This window comes from Bubalus bubalis, chromosome 9 (genome assembly GCF_019923935.1).
Source record: "Bubalus bubalis isolate 160015118507 breed Murrah chromosome 9, NDDB_SH_1, whole genome shotgun sequence".
NCBI lineage: Eukaryota > Metazoa > Chordata > Mammalia > Artiodactyla > Bovidae > Bubalus > Bubalus bubalis.
In genome coordinates, this window is record NC_059165.1 from 39509995 (window position 1) to 39528537 (window position 18543).

Sequence of the window (18543 nt, forward strand, 5' to 3'; positions counted from 1 at the left end):
AGGAGTCAAGAAATACAAGGAATTTGGATGGCAGGAGCTCAGAAGCCAGGCAAACAGATTGGGTAATGGATAGGAGACAAGAGCAGCTGACCAGTGGGAAAGCCTCTTATCAACTTTTTTCTACAGGGGAGCCATGTGAAATGGAGACAGCCACCCTGGGGGGTGGTGGGGGCTGCCATAGTGAAGAACAAGTAAGGCATCTCCCTGTGGAGGCAGGGGAAGTGCTCAGAGTGCAGGATATTATGGGCTCACCACTGGAACATGTGACAATGAGTTTAACCAGTTTTCACAAAGTCTTCCAAAACCAGCCACTGAACAGAGGGTCTCCACAACTTGGGAAGGAGAAGAAACAGGTTAAGAGACAAAGACATAAGTGTCTCTCTTAGACCACAACTCTGTCTTGTACTTATTACTTGCAAAGAAATCCTTCCTCCTTAGTTCCAGTTCTATTTAAGTTAACTAGACACCAAAACCTTTCCCTTTGATAGTTTGTGAATATTTTAAGAGGACATCTGTTGACACTTAAAGTGAATAAAAACAAAAGGAGCAGCCCAGTCGTGAAAAGCTGTAAAAACATAATTGACAGTTGAGCTCATATGTCACCAAGGAAGCTGAAATTTACTGGACTCGTGTTTAGATAATAGAAACACACTAATGGTAATAGTAGTAGTTGTTGCTGTAATAATAATAGCAATAATAAAAACATGTCAGTAACTGCTGAACATCTCTGCTATGGTTCAGAGATTTGTGGCTGGGCAGGTCTGGATGGGGTCAATTATCTGGACTTGCCTGTGCTTTTCTAGCTTTCTTTCCACTGTGTTATAATCCACCTTCAGCACAGGATCTGGTATAGTTTACACTACTGTGCTAAAAAAATGTGATTGTCAATGTGATGCTTGTTTTAGGGGAAGTAATCTCTAAATCTTATTTTAACATGGAATGAGAGTTTAAATCTGCTGATGTTGGACTTTAAGGTTAAGGGGGGGGTGGGTTAGGGGTGGTATTTGGGTGGGTGCAGCCAGGATATTGGGGCTTTTTAGGGGTTCTCTCACAGTTCTTGAAATCATACTTAACAAGTGAAAACCTCTACAAAGTGTAAAGGATCACTAGATGCCAAAACCAATTATTTTTCTTACTTCAGGTGACCAAGAGCAGATGCTGACACCAGGGAAAGACCAGAGGGAACTGGAGGGGTGATGGCCAAAAGGTGAGTTATTAACAATTTCCAGGCGTTACAGTACAGAAGTTAGGAAACAGCTGTTCTCTATAACCACAAAAGCCAAAAAATAAGTATTACCGAGTGCAAGAGGCGAAAGTTAGGAAAAATATAAAACAATATTAACTACAGGAGGGAGTGGGAAATAGTGTTCATTTGTGCAGTCATTCAGCAAGCACTTATTAAGCACCTCCTATGCAACGGGAACTGGGGTAGGTGTTAGTGTTAATGACTCAGTCATATCTGACTCTTTGTGACCCCAGGGACTGTACCCTGCCAGGCTCCTCTATCCATGGGATTCTCCAGGCAAGAATACTGGAATGGGTACCCATCCCCTTTTCCAGGGGATCTTCCTGACCCAGTTTTCCCACACTGAAGGCAGATTCTTTACTATCTGAGCCACCAGGGAAGCAGGGTAGGGGTAGGTGTTGGGAGCATAAAAACATAAGGAAAGCCTCTGCCCTCATGTGCTCACAGAATCATGAGCTTGCTTGACTGTAAGTTGCTAAGGGCAGGAGCACAGCAGCACAGTCATTACATCCCCAGATATATGTTTTCTTCCTAGAAGACACCTCATAGATAATCTTTGCATGAATAGCTGAACTAAGACTGAACCAGTAGACATGACAAGGAAGTCATTAGGTATCACAGATCCTTTTCTCTAACCGGCAGCTGATGTATTTCTGCCTGAAGGCAGGAGGGTGGCTGAAAGAGATCTATGTGTAACTGAAGCCTCCACTTATCATTAGGCCCAGTTCCCTGGAGTGCTGATTTTAGAGAACCTTGCCTGGTCTTTAGAGTAGGCCAAGTTGAACAAGTCAGACCTGAAACTTCACCAACCCTCCAAGTTGAGTTCTTGGGCCGAGCATTTATATTTAATTGTGTGTTGTCACTAGTCATCTGCTGCTCCAAGAATACAGAACACTGCTTCCAAAGCAGATACCTTTTTTGGAGCTGTACTTCCCGAATCCTGACAACTACAGTCAAAACGGCGCCTGGCAGCGTAGCTGACAAGTGCACACAGGCGAGTGGTTGGAATCACTCGACTCAAAGATCTGGAAAGCTTCCACCTCCCTGCATGCCTCTGTGGAAAGAGACAGGTTGGTGTGGCTGCCACAATGAACCCACACACCATTTGCATCTGGCTGGACGTCCACCGGGTAGAGACGGCAGCTCTGCTTATGAATCCCAACCTTCTCCTTTCTGCATATCCTAAGCTATCCCCAAGTCCCTTGAAGCCCACCAGAAGATGCCCACACAAAGGCCTTTCTGCCCACAAGAGCTCTTCCCTGTTGCTTTGCCTTCCTTTCTTCTTCACATCTTGAGAAACCCTTCTCATCTCATATTTATCAAATGCAATCACAAAGGGACCACTTAATTAACAGGCTGCCGTTATGTGGAACATGAGTTGGAAGCTTAAAACCATTTAAGAAACCTCACACTGTTCCAGACGACAAAAACAGTGGGACGCGCCATCTGGGAGGGAGCTTCCGCCGAAGTAGATGCCAGCGTTTCCATGATTAAGAACCTAATATTATACCATCATAGTACGTGGTGCCATTTGGTTAGAAGAGACAGCCTTGTGAGCGAGTGTTCTTAGGTCTCGCTTGCTTGGATGCAGCCAAATCACTCAGCACCAAAATATTTGCTCTGGCAAGCGGCCTCAGTTTATACGGCTCTTGTATCTATTCCACAATAGACTCTATGTGGGCTGGGTACATTGAAAGAGCTCAATTAAAACTTGCTGAGGCATTTGTTGGCTGTGACTGGCATATGTTGATGGTCAGTCTGTGCTATGAAGATTTACCTGACTGCAGGTAAATCAACAGTTTCAACAGTTTGTTACGAGGCTAATTGATTTTTGACATGAGGACCAGAAAATTGTTTCAGAACAAAACACCAGACTTGGCCCTCTACCATCCTTAATCCTATCTCCACTACTTTATCCTTTAACTTATTCTATTGAGCACTGACTATGTGCCAGGTATTTCATCCTCCATCCATAGGAGGATGAAATAATAAAGATGATATAGTAACTTCCTGGGAGAACTTACATGATTCCCTGAAAATATAACTGCTAGTACTTCCCCTGTTTATGCAAGAAACAAATTTTCATTATGGGAAATTAAGAAAACACAGCAAGCAAAAATTAAACAATAGAAATTATCCATAACCCTTAGAGGTAAGCTTCTGTGAGCAAACTCTTTGTACATTTCCTTCTAGTCTTTTTTTCCCTTCTTTATATTCTATGCAGAAAGTTCCTGCATTTCTTCTCTTTCAGGCCATTCTTCATTTCATTTCTATGTTGCTGATTACCCTTAAGGGCATAGCCTTTTTACTTCCCTTCTGGCTATCCATGTCCTATTTTGTACTAACTTCTGGCCATTCTTCTGGGAGACTACGCTCATTCAATTATAGAGACTGTCATTTGGACTGTCTTAACAACTGTCTTAACAACCTCTGGACACAGTCAAATCGTTTAACTTCTTTGAGCCTCAGGTTTCTCTTCAAGACACTGGACTAGAAACTTTCAGAGTCATTGTCAAAGTTAAATGAGGTCAGGTGAATAAAGAACAAGGTCGGTGAGTGGTGTGTCTCTGTTTCCTCTCTGGTTCTCCGCACACCCAGAACTCTTGGGTTGTGTTGCTACAATTTTGCCCAAGTTATACACACTTCAAGGACTCCACTGATGCTAGGATACACTCCACAATCATTATGTTGGTTCATAAGACCCTGCTGACCAGCCTCTTATTTTGTCTCAAGCTCCCCTGATTCTCCATCCCAGTTACCCTAATCTTCCTCTTGGAGAGGTTTGCACACACTGGTTCCTCTGCCTAGAACACTCTCCCTCCCTTCTCTGTCTTGTTACCTATTTATCCTTCAGACTCTTGTCTCAATTGTAACACCATTAAGATTTTTGCCTGGGCTCTCTAGGAGACAGCAATTCTCTCCTTCTTTTTCATAGTACGTGTGTACACATGTGATAAATTGCTTCAGTCATGTCCAACTCTTTGCAATCCTGTGAACTGTAGCCCGCCAGGCTCCTCTGTCCAGGGGATTCTCCAGGCAAGAATACTGGAGTGGGTTGCCATGCCCTCCTCCAGGGATCTTCCCAACACAGGGATTGAACTCATGTCTCTTACATCTCCTGCATTAACAGGTGGTTTCTTTACCACTAATGCTACCTGGGAAATCTGCCTTTTCATAGTACCACATACCCATTTGGGTCTTATTCATTTATTTAGGTCTCTTTTGTTGCATTAGTATTTTCCCTTTTAGAATTAGTCTCCATGAGGGTAGCCCATATTCTTATTTGTTCTCACTGAATTTCTAGTGCCTAATACAGAACCTGCCACATACATAGTAGGTATCCACACATACTGTTGAAGATTTAAATGATTTTGTTTACTAGTTGCTGGTACCAATGAATGGTAGCCTTTTAAGGAACAGGTCTGTGCTTCTGGTTTCATGGTGTCATTGTGGGCTACTTCATTCACAACCCAGACCTAGCACAGACATTTAAGCCTAGCAGGATCATGCTGCATTAGCCCTGCTCCAGTGAATATTTCCCTGGCCTCTCCAGAGGGTCTATAAAGACCTGGATGGGGTTCTACATCATCCATTCTGTTTCCAAGATGGTTCCTCTTTCTCTCTCCCCTTCCCCTTTCAACAAAAAGTCTATCAATCAGGCACAGCTTAAATGCCTCCTCCACCATGAAGCCTTCCATGGTGTCCCTTGTGCATCAGCATGGCATTTTTTTCTGCCCTCTTTGGCACAAATAGAACTGATATCACTCTGCTTTTTGTAAAAGAAGCTGACTGTGTGCCAGGTTGTTAGTTTGTCCGTCCTCTGGCTGAGTTCCAAGTCCTTCGGAAGTTTCCCTTCCCACCCTGGCTCTTATTTCCTATTTCTCATCACTGTATCGCCTTTGTCCTCATTGCATATACGTATACTGAACGCTTGTCAGTTCTTCAAACTCAGGTGATCTCCCACATTTCTGGGCTTAGGCACATGCTCTCCGACTGAAACTCTTTTCCACCTCCTGTCCATTTGCCTAACTTCCAGTTAGCCTCTAGAGCTTGGCATCAGGGTCGCTTCACTAGGGGCCTGGGTCAGGTTGGGTGCTCCCTCTCAGTGCTGTGTCCCTTGAGCACTTGACATGGCATTTCTACCTTGTTCACCCATCTTCCCAAGGTGGTGTGGGCTCCACGAGGGCAGGAGTCAGTCAGGGTTACCTTGCTCACCTGGAGCAGAGCAGGTGCTTAATAACTACTTGGTGAAGGAATTAAGTTACCATAGTCGCCTCTGTAACCCTCATTCTGTTCCCTCTGCCACTGTGCTCTGTGGAGTAGGGCTCAGAAATGTCTGTGGAATAGAAAGGGATGGATTTGAGTTCCCCCAGGTAAGCACCCGCAAAATGGCACAGAAAGAACATTCATGTGTCTGCCCAGCAAGGTCCATGCTTATCCATCGCAATGTCACCAGCACAGGCCTGGGGACACAGCAGGGGTTCTACAGTATCTGTCAAACTACAGTTTTACTGAATCAACTGAGAGACTTGGTTTACCAGTGGTATCACATCTGGCAAGTTCCTTTCTCTCTGGCCTTAGTGTCCTGATCTGCAAAGGAGAGATGATCAGGTCACCTCCTTTAAGGGCTGTTTTAAGGATTAAGTGAATTAAGAGCAATAGCGTGCTCAGGAGCGTGGAATGTGGGCCACCTGCCCTTTGCAACCTGCCACACGTGGTTCTTCATCTCATGAAGACAGACTCTGAGCTCACAGTGGTGGAACCCAGGCTGGGCGGCCAGACTGAGGCAGAGGAGTTGCTGCCGGCCCGGAGGACTCCAGGCTCCCTCCCTCCCAACCCCTTGCCATGGTCCTAGCCACTGTGCTTTTGATACACACCCGGCCGCAGCAGCCTGTCACCCTGGGTGCTGTCACAGGCCTCCACTCCCATCCCTGCACAGCCCGCGCTGGTGCCTATGTAAGTTTCTGTGGTGACTCACGGCCTTTTCTTTAGAAGCGGTGCTGGATGTGCATCATAACTCACCGTGGACCCCCGAGAGCCAGCTGCATTGCAGCCTAGGTCAATGTAGATGAGTAGGCAAAGGTCAGGTGCTCTGCCGCTGGGTGTGGGGTGGGCCGGGGAGTGGGGTGCGACCCCACCCCTCACCACTCTGCATTGCCCTGCAGGTCACAGCAGCACAGCCCACCCGTGGGTCCCTGAAGCTCCGGGGCAGCTGGGATACTGATGAAGGATGCTCACCCCTCGGGAGCGCCCTGGCAGGGTCGGTTAGTATGACTTCAAGGCCTCAGAAATGAGGAAGGATGGGCTACAGTGATTAAGGGGAGAAAAGCAGCCTTCTGTGCATCTGTCCATCTGTCAATCATCTGTCCAGTTATGGGCCCAACTACCAGACTTACCATCCATCTGGGCCTTCCCTACACACTTAGTCACCTAAGACTCTTACTCCTACCTACCCACCCGTCTATCCATCCATCAATCCGCTCACTCATTCATCCACCCATCCACCCATTCCATCACTTATCCACCCTTCTCCTCTACCACTCAACCATTTGCTTTCCCACCTAGGCATTTGACATGCTAATCACCTAAGGTCCTCCCTTTCCATACTCACCACCAGTAATGCACTCATTTATTTACCTCTCACCCATTTATTTACCTCTCACCCATTTATTTGTCTCTGTCCCTCTTTCCATCCATCTACCTACTCATTAATTCAAATTAGCATCTCAACTCTTGCAGAATTCAGAATCAGCATGGTTTAAGGTGCCCCAGGAGAAAAACTCTTGCCCTTATTTTTCTCAGAATTAAAGAAATATGTGTGCTAGAATCCTATTACAGCAGGATGCTAATAGTAATAAAATAATAGTAGCTAATATTTATTGAGCACAATTTGCCAAGCAATGTTCTAAACTTTTCACAAGTAGTATCTCATTGGATCCTTGTACCAACCCTGGAGGTAGGTACTATAAAATTATTATATCCAATTTTCAGATGAAAGAAACAGAAGCTCACAGAAGAAGCGTCTGTAGCTCTACAACTGTTAAATGACCAAACAGATTTGGAAACCAAACTCTGATCTGAAACCAGGACTTCCAGTTGCTTTACTGGCATTTGTTACCCAGGAGAAGAACACATTAAAAGGAATTAAGTTGAATCAGCCTTGGTTTTGTTTTCTGTAAAAGTATTTTCAGAGATGATGTATATATTCAGCCTTGTACCCATTTGCAAGTATTAATATGTGTGATAAACTTGTTACTGGCCAGAATTATAGAATAAGAGTGGGATCCAAAGGAAATGAGACATATCTATTATTATTATCATGCTCATTATAGAACAATTAAAAGTAATTTTTAAAATCTCTTGTGATTCTATTAATATTATCTAGAAATAACAGATGCTAACATTTGGCTTGTGTTCTTTAAAATGGTTACTATCCATATACACAGATGTATGTGTATATATTTTTTCTTTGCAAAAATTGGATATTTATACACATTTTTTTAAAATGTAGTATTTGCCATGGACATCTTTCCATGGTTTACCATACTTTTAGGAAATCTATAAAGAAAAAAAAATAAGCTGCCTTCTTGATTGCTGTCCCTCTTTTGGTAATTTCCTCCTCACCTCCTTCCCTTCCTCCTCTATGATACCGCTGAGAGGTCCTAGTTGTAGGCAAAAGAACCCACTCTAGTAAGTTTAAGTAGAAGCAGGTTTAGCTGCTGTATAGCACAAGGAGCTTAGTAGTTCAGTGCCCTGTAATGATGTTGAGGGTAGGACGGGGTGGTGGGAGGGAGGCGATATGTGTATACACATAGCTTATTCATGCTGATTCATAGCAGAAAGTAACACAACACTGTAAAGCAATTATCTTCCAATTAAAAAAAATAGAAGGAGGTTTATTAATAAATAGATCAACAGTGTTTATTACTATTCTTGTTGTTAGAGGATTATTATTAAATAGTTCATATAATTATTGGGTGGGCTGACTAGAACACAACTGCAAACGATAGGATAGAAGTGGGCCTCCAACAGAGCTGCAAAATGAGAAACTGCCACCACGGCCACTGACTCTAGAAGTATGCTACCATCCACTGGCAAAATGCACATCTCTTACTCTGTCTCTCTCCTTCGTTCACTTTCAGATCAAAGTATTATGCACATACATCTAATGGGTCTAACTTAAAACACATCTGAATCTTAGCTAAAAGGGAGTCTGAAAAGCATGATTTTAGCTTTCCAGCTTTGGCACACTAGAGTGAGGTTGAAGAGGACATCAAATGAGCCCGTCCACAGGACTCGCTATGGGTTATTTTACTAGAAGAGCTAATAGGGCTCTTCCTGTTAAGCACCTTCATTTTTTTATAAAACTGATGTAGGGAAGCTGAGGCCTATGGGGTCAACTTCCTCAAAAGTTTTTATTGAAAGACAGCTAGAGGGACATCCCTGGTGATCCAGAGGTTAAGATTCCACCTGCCAGTGCAGGAGACACGGGTTCAATCCCTGGTCTAGGAAGATTCCACATGCCATGGAGCAACTAAGCCTACATTCTAGAGCCCACAAGCTGAGTCTATGTGCTGCAACTACTGAAGCCCATGTGCCTAGAGCCTGTGCTCCTAAACAAATAAAGAAAAAGGAATATATCTAGAACCCAGAATTGAAGCAGGATCACATTGTGGGACCTTGAGGACACTAGGGATCCATCATCCCTGTGTCCAAATTGAAGACATCTGACGATTGGATTTACCCTGTATTAGTTCATCACCACCCCTGTCAACATTTTACCTGAAAATTCATCATTAAAATCCCCAGGGTTGTCAGAATCAGGGGAGCTTATGTGTTAAATTGTTATAATTGTTGCTTACATCCTCTTTACCTATCCTCCTTGTTTCTTGGCCAGGCTAACATTACAGGATGTCCATCTATTCAACAACCTTACAAAGTTGGTACTACTTTCTCCATTTTAAAGAGAAGGAAACTGAGGTTTGGAAAGGTGATTTAATTCCTGCAAGGATAAATCCACTAATAAGCAGTTGAGTTGGGAGTAAAGCCCAGTTGTACTAACAGCCTATTCTCATGAAGCTCTGTATTTGTTAAACACACTTATCTGGCAGGCTCACTCCAACTCTTCTTATCTTTGTGAATACTTTCCCCTGTTGTTGTACAAACTATTCCTTGCATCTAGACTGAACACCTTGATCTCTTTCTCTTTGGGGGTTAGGAGTTGGGAGGAGGGCTTATTTATTCTGAATAAAAAATAAAAGCATTTGTAAATTATAACTGCCAACTCAACCATAGTGAGATGAAAAAAAAAATAGTCATAGTTGCTTTGTTACAATTTCTTTATCAGATATTTATGGAGGGTCTTCTGTGTGCCAGCTACTGAGATACAAAGTTGAGAATGAATTAGATACAGACGCTGATCTCATGGACAATATGTGCTAGCAGCAAAAACAGTCATCAGACAACTGCAGTAGAGTAGGACACCTGCTGAGCTACGATGGGGTACGCAAGTTTGATGTGGAAACACAGAGAAAAGGCACCTAACCTAATCTGGAGGTTAGGTGTATTAGTCATTACCAAAATAATTCTGCATAACAAATCACTCCAAACTCAGTGGCTTCAACAAGCATTATTTACCCTATGAGTCTTGAAGTTAGCTGGTTGGTTCTTCCGGTCTTGATTGGGCTCGTTCAAATATCTGTGTTTGGAGGGAGGTTCAGGAGGGAGGAGACATATGTATACTTGTGGTTGATTCATGCTGTTGTGTGGTAGACACCAACATGATATTGTAAAGCAATTATCCTTCAATTAAAAACAAATTTTAACAAATTTGTGATCAGTTGCAGGTCAGTCAGTTGGTAAGTTAAGGATTTTGAGATGGATTATCCTGGAATATCTGGGTGGATCCAATGCAATCACAAGGTCCTTATAAGACCAAGGCAGGAGGGTCAGAGTCGGAGGAGATATGACCAGAGAAGCAGAAGTTGAAGTGATTCAGAGTCATATGCCAAGGTGCAGACAGCTATAGAAGATTAAAGCTAAGACAACAGATTCTCCCCTGGATCCTCCAGAAGGGACACACCTCTGCAGACACCTTGATTTTAGCCCACTGAGACTGATTTTGGATTTCTGACATCTAGAATTTTAAGATATTGATAGTAAACCTGTGTGCTTTAACTATTATGTTTGTGAAAATTTGTTACAGCAGCAATAGGAAACTAATGCAAGAGGCTGGTGGGATATCCAGATAGGAATGGATAGAAGCTGAGGAGAGAAAATCTGAGATGGGGAATTGAACATAATGGAGAATCACTGGCAAATGGACTGGACTATAGCATCAGATCTTCCAGTAAGACAGCACTGAGTGAGAGGTGAACAGAGCCTGGAAAAAGCTCAATTCAGGGGAAGCCTTTGAAGGAAAGTGAAAAAGAGGACCTGGAGAAATGTGAGGAAATCTAGTGATGGGAAACCTGAGAGTAGAGTTTCGGGAAGAAAACCCTTCTTGTGCATCATCACAGAGCAAGCTTGCTAGATCTGATCATCAAGAGCAGAGTCTTGGTGAGAGCAGTTTCAGAGGCAGAACAGGAGTGGAGCCCATCTGACTGCAGGAAGAAATAGTGGAGGGTGAGGAATTGAAGACATAAGCAGAGACAGGTTTCTTAGATCATTGGTTTTGATGGGGAAAGAGATAGGATAATAGCTAGAAAAGGAGGGGGGATCAAAAGAGGATTTTATTTTTTTTTAAGGTGAGAGAGAGCTGTAAGTTTAGTTCCTTCTGGGGAGGAACCAGCTAGGAAGCTGGGGGTGGCTGAAGATGAAGGACAGAGGGAGAGTTTATGAAGTAGTCAGTTCTCTCAGGAGGTATGTGCTGGGTGTGGGATCCAAAGTGCCAGAGGGATTATCCTTAGATTGAAGGAGAATGATCCTTCCATCAGGGAAGGAGGCAAAGACAGCAGTGGGGGTGTGAAGGTATGTAAGTAAGGGTCATACAGGGGACAGTTTTCCATGTGCTGGTTAAAGCATTCCAACATTTTAGGACAATTCCTTTCTGACTTGCTATAGTGAACTGCCACCAAAATGCCACTACTCAGATCAAGAAAATAGAATTCAGAGGGAACAAACAGACTGGGCTAGTGGTCAGTGGACCATAGAAACCAAAGTAATGGCTAAATTTTTTTTTTTTTAATCTTAAGAGTCATAACACCATAAAATATAGGAATTGCCATACTGGGGCAGACCCATGGTCCACTTAGACTGACACTCTGCTGCCAACAGAGGTCCCATGGGATGGCACCCAGAGGGCACAGTAGTGATGTACTCACTCTTGACCTTGGTTTAAGAGACAGAAAAACCGTTTCTGTCCTGACGTCAACCATAAAGGTTAGGTATATCCCAGCATCCATTTATGGCTCTGTCATGCATAAATACACCCAAACCCTCTCCAACTGCCTGCACCATCCCCCTGGGGGTTATGTGTTTCATTAGTTTATTTCCCACTGTGTGACACAGAACTTTAAAAAAAAATCTATTCCTAGCTTATTTTGCTTAGGGTTTCAAGGATGGCATCAAATATAATAATGCAAATGAACTACATTTAGCACATCATAAAACCTGACACATTATAAATGATTCATAAAGGTTAGTGATGATGATAATGATAAAGATAAAGTGAAGCTGCTCAGTCGTGTTCAACTCTTTGTGACCCCATGGACTGTAATCTGCCAGGTTCCTCCATCCATGGGATTCTCCAGGCCAGAATACCGGAGTGGGTTACCATTTCCTTCTCCAGGGGATCTTCTTGACCCAAGGATTGAACCCAGGTCTCCTGCACTGCAGGCAGACGCTTTACCATCTGAGCCACCAGGGGCTCCTAATGATGTTTCAATTCTCATTAACCCTGCCTGCTATGCATTATCAACCCGTTTCATAGAAGGGAAAACTAAGGAAGGCTCGGTGAAGTGACTAGACTTGATAAAGGAGATCAGAGGAGAAAAAAAAAATTGGAGATCAGAGAGCAGTTCATTGAAAAGTTGAAGCTTGGGGTGTGGACTAGAGGCTTAAGGAAAATCAGCTTGCAAACATCTTCTGCTTGCCTCCTATAACCCCCACTCCCTGCCCCTGGGGCTACATTTGCTGGTCGTCTTCCTTTACCATAGGTGGAGAGTCTGAACCCAGCTCAACCAAGCCCTGGGGCCAATCAGCCTGACATGGATCCTTCAGGATCAGAGAGCAAAAGGATCCATTTTATTTATTCTACCCTCGTGATGGAAATAGCCCAAAAAATGTCCTTGTGCTTACTAAGCTATTTCCCAGCCAAAGCCAGCCAGAGAATGTTAATTATCTCATTCCTTTTTCTCCATCCTCGGTGAATTATTGACTTTCAGGGCATGCTGTCTTTAATTGTGAGGTATTCCAGAATGAGCAGGTTATCAAAAATGTGCAGGGGGGAGAGCTTCAGTTCAACCCTGGGAAGCTAAGGTGGGGAAATTTATCCTTCTTTATTTACATAGTAATAGGATGAGATTTTGCCAGCTTGCTAATGGGTTCTTAAAGAGAAACAGGCTTCCTGTGGCCTAGTTAGAACGATTGGTTGCCCTGCCACCACATAAAACACTAGGTCAAGAAAGCACTGGCTCCTTTTTTCTAGAATAGTCTTCTGTTTAGGGGACTATCTGAATTATTTGCATGGGAGAGGTATTTGTAATTTATAGTGGGAGGTGGAATGGTAGGGTGGACATAGCTGCTGTATGGTTTAAATGCACCAGCCCTTGACTCTGTAACCAAACAGCTATTGGGACTCAGATGGTGCATTTAATCACCCCCAAGTCTCAGTTTTACTATCAATCATGCAGGGATGGTTATCATTTGCTCTAAATCACCTTAGCAAGTTTGTTGTAAAGATAAGATAAAAAGAGTTGGTTTTAGAGTGCTGAATGATTGTATTTTGTATCTCTGAGATGCTCATGTGATTGTCCAGAAAGCAAGAGACAGGTCCTAATCGCATTTAAAAATAAACCTTAGCATTTTCTAAGTACTCCAAATAACATTCATGCCAGAGGCTGCTGCGGTGGTGGGGGGTGGTGGGTGGGGGATAAGTCACGTGATGAATGTATTAGATTGTGGAGCAGCCAGAGAAGGGCTGTAGCATTTCACTCCAAAATCAAGGAGAAAGGATCCAGTCCAGAGACATCCCCAAACCTCTCTCACTGAAGCCATTGGTTTCTCTTCCCTAGAGATGCCTGGAAACCTCTCTGGGTTCTTCCTACTTTGTCTTCTTTACCTTTTTGGTCTTTTTATTGATTCAGTACATGTTTATTGAGCACCTCCTATGAACCAAGCACTGGGCTAGGCAAAGGGTAGAAATTCAGCTTGGGAGAAGGGAAGAATTTAAACCAACTGACAAATAAATATGCAATTACAAAAGGAGGTAGGACTATGGGCTTTGAGAGACAAGGTATGGGATGGGGGCAATTTACATTGGAGGGTGAGAAAGGCTTCTCTGAGGTCCTTACATTTGAACCAAGGCCCTAGAGATGCACTGGTCAGATGCAGAGCAGGGAGAAGAGCATTCCTCTCAGAGGGAACAGCAATTGTGAGTGGGGAAGAGCTTGGTGTTTTGGAGGACTGAAAGCAGTGGGGTGGGTGTGGGTGTGACTCTGTGTGTGCGTGTGTTTGTGAATGTGGCATGTGAGAGCATGTACATTCAGGCGCATAGAGAGGGAATGGTGGGCTCAGCTGAAGGAGAAGGGGTGAGATAGGCTCTGATAGCTGTTTCTGTTTAATCCTGGGCAAGTTGCATCAGCTCCTTGAGCTTCAGTTCTCTCCTTTGCAAAGGAGAATGGATAACAGGTAGCTAATGAGTCATCCTGAGGTTCAAAGGTTTCCATGATAGACTATAAGACCCTCTTCATCTGGCCCATGTTACTTCTTGGACCTTATCTTTGATTAGTCTCCCCCTCTCTTTCTCAGCTCCAGACAAGTGACCTCTTTTCTGGCCCTCATACATATTAGGCACATTCTACCTCATGGCCTTTTTACTCACTGTTCTCTCTGTTGGCAATGCTCTTCATCTGCAAGTCTTACTCCCTTACTTTCTTCAGATAGTTATTCAAATATTGTGTTCTCAGTAAGACACTACTGATCACTTTATTTAAGAAAATCACCTCTATTCTACTCTAAACATCCATCCCTGCTCACTGCTTTATTTTTCTCCATAGCACTTAGCGCCATCCAGCCCACTAAATATACTTTGTACATTATCTGCTCTCCCCATAAGAGTGGGAGTTCCATGAGGACATGGAGTTTGTCCATTTTATTTATTGTGTGTCCCAAGCATCTGAAGAGAGTGCCTGGGATATATTACTACTACTAAGTCACTTCAGTCGTGTCCGACTCTGTGCGACCCCAGAGACGGCAGCCCACCAGGTTCCCCCGTCCCTGGGATTCTCCAAGCAAGAACACTGGAGTGGGTTGCCATTTCCTTCTCCAATGCATGAAAGTGAAAAGTGAAAGGGAAGTCGCTCAGTCGTATCCGACTCTTAGCGACCCCATGGACTGCAGCCTACCAGGCTCCTCCATCCATGGGATTTTCCAGGCAAAGTACTGGAGTGGGGTGCCTAGGTGCTCAATAAATAATGCTGAATGTTTGTAAAGATATGTGATAAGTAAATAGAACAGTTGCATTACTTTTAGCTGTTTTTTTTTTTTTTTTTTTTTTTTTTTTTGGCCTCAATGTCTCATTCAAGTCCCATCTCCTCCTTAAATCCTTCTCTAACTTCCTTCTCCAGGCCATCAGGATCTCTCTCTCCTCTGGTCACTTCTAGTACTTTCAATCCTTATCTCTTCTATGGGCCTTATTATTGAATGCTTTATGACATCTTCTGCTCTGTCATCTTTTTGATATCTAGGCTCATCTATCTACCTACCTACCTACCTACCTGACTTCTAACCAAGACTTAGAGCCATGAATTCTAGAAGTTTACAGTGGGGAGGATCTGAATGACCCCTTTCTACAGTTTTACATAGCAGGACAATTTGTGGAAGCTCCTAGAGGCACAGGTCTTATGCTAAATTCCTCTGAACCCTCTTATTCCTCTATTCAGCAAGTGTTTGTTGAATGTTGCTGTGTGCCATGCCATGGATTTGGTAGTGTGCTATGCTGGTAAACCTGATATAGTTTGAACTCTCAATTCCGGACATGTTGGAGCTCTGCACAGTAGACAGTGAATAAATTGTGCTAAAAAGATGAAAAAATGAATGAGGGTTCATAGCCAATTTGAAATTAACTGTGGTAAAGTGACTTACAAATAATTAGATTGCCTTTATGAATTATAGGATGTCAGTCTTTTTAGAGGAGTACATACTACTCCATGAAGATTTGGGATGGATAGAGGTGTGGAAGGTCCTTGAATGATATGAGAGGTCCTGCATTAAAATTCTCAAGAGGGCCAGAAGAGAGAATTGGATTAACCTCTCTGTGGGAGACCCCCCAGAAAAAGCTTGGATGATACAGGGGTAAGGGGTATGTGATGGTTACTATTGGCTTAGAGGTGAGTCAGCTCTGATGTCAATAAGGTGAAGGTAAAGGATGCTACATTCTGGCATCTAAGATCTACTTGGGAAGACCCAAAGATCCACAGGAGGTTCTAACCATCTCACTGGGGACCTTTTTCTCTAGAGGACAGAATTCTCTTGCTGTCTTGCAAGTGATTGCTTATGGAAAACACTTTTATGCTTGGCAATAGCACACACTGTCAGGTTCATTTATTTTGCTTCCAGTATGCTTCCCGAGGGGGACGTTGTACTGCCAAGTGGCTCTGCTTATGTGCCAGGCTCCAGTGGCTTCCAGCACCTGGGGGTCTGATTTCCAGTGATGCTACACTCCATCACTCAGCTTGAGAACATCTTAATTTAACACAAAGTGTGACTGCCAAGGCTGAAAGCTGCTAAGGGCAAAGAGTTGTTAGTGGTGGTCACTGCTAGTTGCACATGTGGTCAATCTTTGGATCTTGGTTCTTTAGAGTCTGCTACACATTTGGCATTGTTTATCATTCCAACACTATATCATCATCATCATCATCACCCACCACCACCATCATTATCATTATCATCAATCACCATTATAGATTAAACTCCATCAGATAGGTTTGTAATTATCCCATAATAGGGGCAATTTTCTGGGTGAAAAATTGCTAATCAATGAAATCTACTTGGCCCTTCCACAACCTCCAAAATGTTTGTCAGCCAAGAAGGTGCTTCTATGCCACCAAAATCAAACTGGAAATCACAATTCTGAAAACAGTGCTATAAAACTGGCTGCTGCTGCTAAGTTGCTTCAGTCGTGTCTGACTGTGCAACCCCATAGACGGCCTCCTACCAGGCTCCCCCGTCCCTGGGATTCTCTAGGCAAGGACACTGGAGTGGGTTGCCATTTCCTTCTCCAATGCATGAAAGGGAAAAGTGAAAGTGAAGTCGCTCAGTCGTGTCCAACACTTAGCGACCTCATGGACTGCAGCCTACCAGGCTCCTCCATCCATGGGATTTTCCAGTCAAGAGTACTGGAGTGGGTGCTATTACCTTCTCTGATAAAACTAGCAGATGCAGAAATTAAATGTGGGGGAAAAGTTGTGGGAAGATTTAACAAAAGAACCTGAACTAAGAATCAGATGGCCTGGGCTCTAGTTCAGGGATTTTGTTTTAATTTGGGGATTCCCATAGAGAGTGACAGTAACTCAGCTTCTTTGGGTTAAAGTAATGCTTCTGTCTACTGGGATCAATAATTCTTACCCTACTCTACTTCAGAAAATTGCAGTAGGAATTAACTAAGTTAATGGATGGGTGCTGGGAGCCATCTCCCGCCATATTGCATATTGAGTGCAGCACTTTCACAGCATAATCTTTCAGGATCTGGAATAGCTCAACTGGAAGTCTATCACTGCCAGGAGCCAGCGTGAGGAACTCTGCCCATGGCAAAGGTCATGAGGAAGGAGGCTTGGCATACACAAAGGCGGGATCGAGCCTCAGGAGTCCCCCTGGAAATTCTCCAGCATCTGCCCCCAAAGCCAGAGTCTGCCTACTTTCTGCTTTGTGCTCTCACCTATACCTCTGACTTTACAGGGTGGGGGGTGGGGGGGGGCTGTCCCCCACTACCTCTCTCTGAAAAAAGAGTTGACTTATAGCTCCAGTTAATAAAGTTCCTGGGTGTGATAGTGTTTCAACCTACAAACTCCTTTGGAAGTCCTCTAGCCTGCCTGAATAGGTTTTTCTGGCCACATGTGATTACTCAGAGCCTCCCAACTGTGAGAGGTATGAGATGTTCTAAACTGTCTAAATACAGAGTCCTTTGAGCAGTTAAAAGATTGATTAGAAATTGTATTGGTGAAGGGTTTTTCACTTGTTGGGCCAATGTTTGCTGCTAAGTCTCCATATCCCTTACCTGCTGTGTCCCTGGCAGTGTATTGATTAATATAATTGGTGTAAGTAGTAGCTTTAATGTTTGTAACCTTGGACCCTTGAGTTAATTCTTTTTTGTTGTAGCCCACCACACCTTTGCCCTATAGGAATGCAACTTTAATGCTTTTGGAGGGTGGCGCCTGACTAATCACCTTTAGAGAAAAACAAGTTTTCTGAAGAAAGGGTCTTAAAATGTTAACAGGCCTCCAGGCCAGAAGATGATGCAAATCACCTAAACTTTTGCATATGATAAGTTTGCAGGAAGAAAGCCTGGCTTACTGCATGACTCTACCCCTTCCCCCATTATCCTCTATGCATAACTTAAGGTATAAAAACTACTTTGAAAAATAAAGTGCGGGTCTTGTTCACCAAAACTTGGTCTCCTCATGTCGTCCTTTCTCTCACCTTCTGGCTGAATTATTCAGCCTCTTTTCTCCACTGAATTTCCTCACTGAGCTATCCTCATTCTATTACTCTTTATATCTTTGATGAATATTTAAATAAATAGGTCGCCGATGCCGTCTCTCCTTCGAATACCCTGGATCATCCGGGGCTGGACCCCGGCAGATGGGCATGTTTAGGAAAAACAAGTAAAAGAGGATAGTATGAAATGTTCTTTGTGAAGCATGTTAGATGTCACAGTCAAGATGTTATATTGGAGGGAGGCTAAGGACTCTAACACTAAAGACTCTTGGTTATAAATGATAGAAACTCAACTCACAATATATCAATCAAGGAAAGGGATTTGATTGGTGTATGTACTAAAAAGTCGACATTTGGAACTTGCTTTAGGCACAGCTGGATTTAGGACCCTGTCTCTGTGTGGTATCTTCTTTTTAGGCTTT

General features: G+C 43.5%; 1 long non-coding RNA gene across 1 annotated transcript; it reads left to right on the top strand.

Annotated features, from left to right (window-relative positions):
• The first annotated feature begins 5988 nt into the window (after positions 1 to 5988).
• On the top strand, positions 5989 to 7599 carry LOC123335019. Its single transcript, XR_006553235.1, has 3 exons — positions 5989 to 6202; positions 6412 to 6510; positions 7238 to 7599. It is a non-coding gene; the product is annotated as an uncharacterized LOC123335019 (long non-coding RNA).
• Positions 7600 to 18543: the final 10944 nt, after the last annotated feature.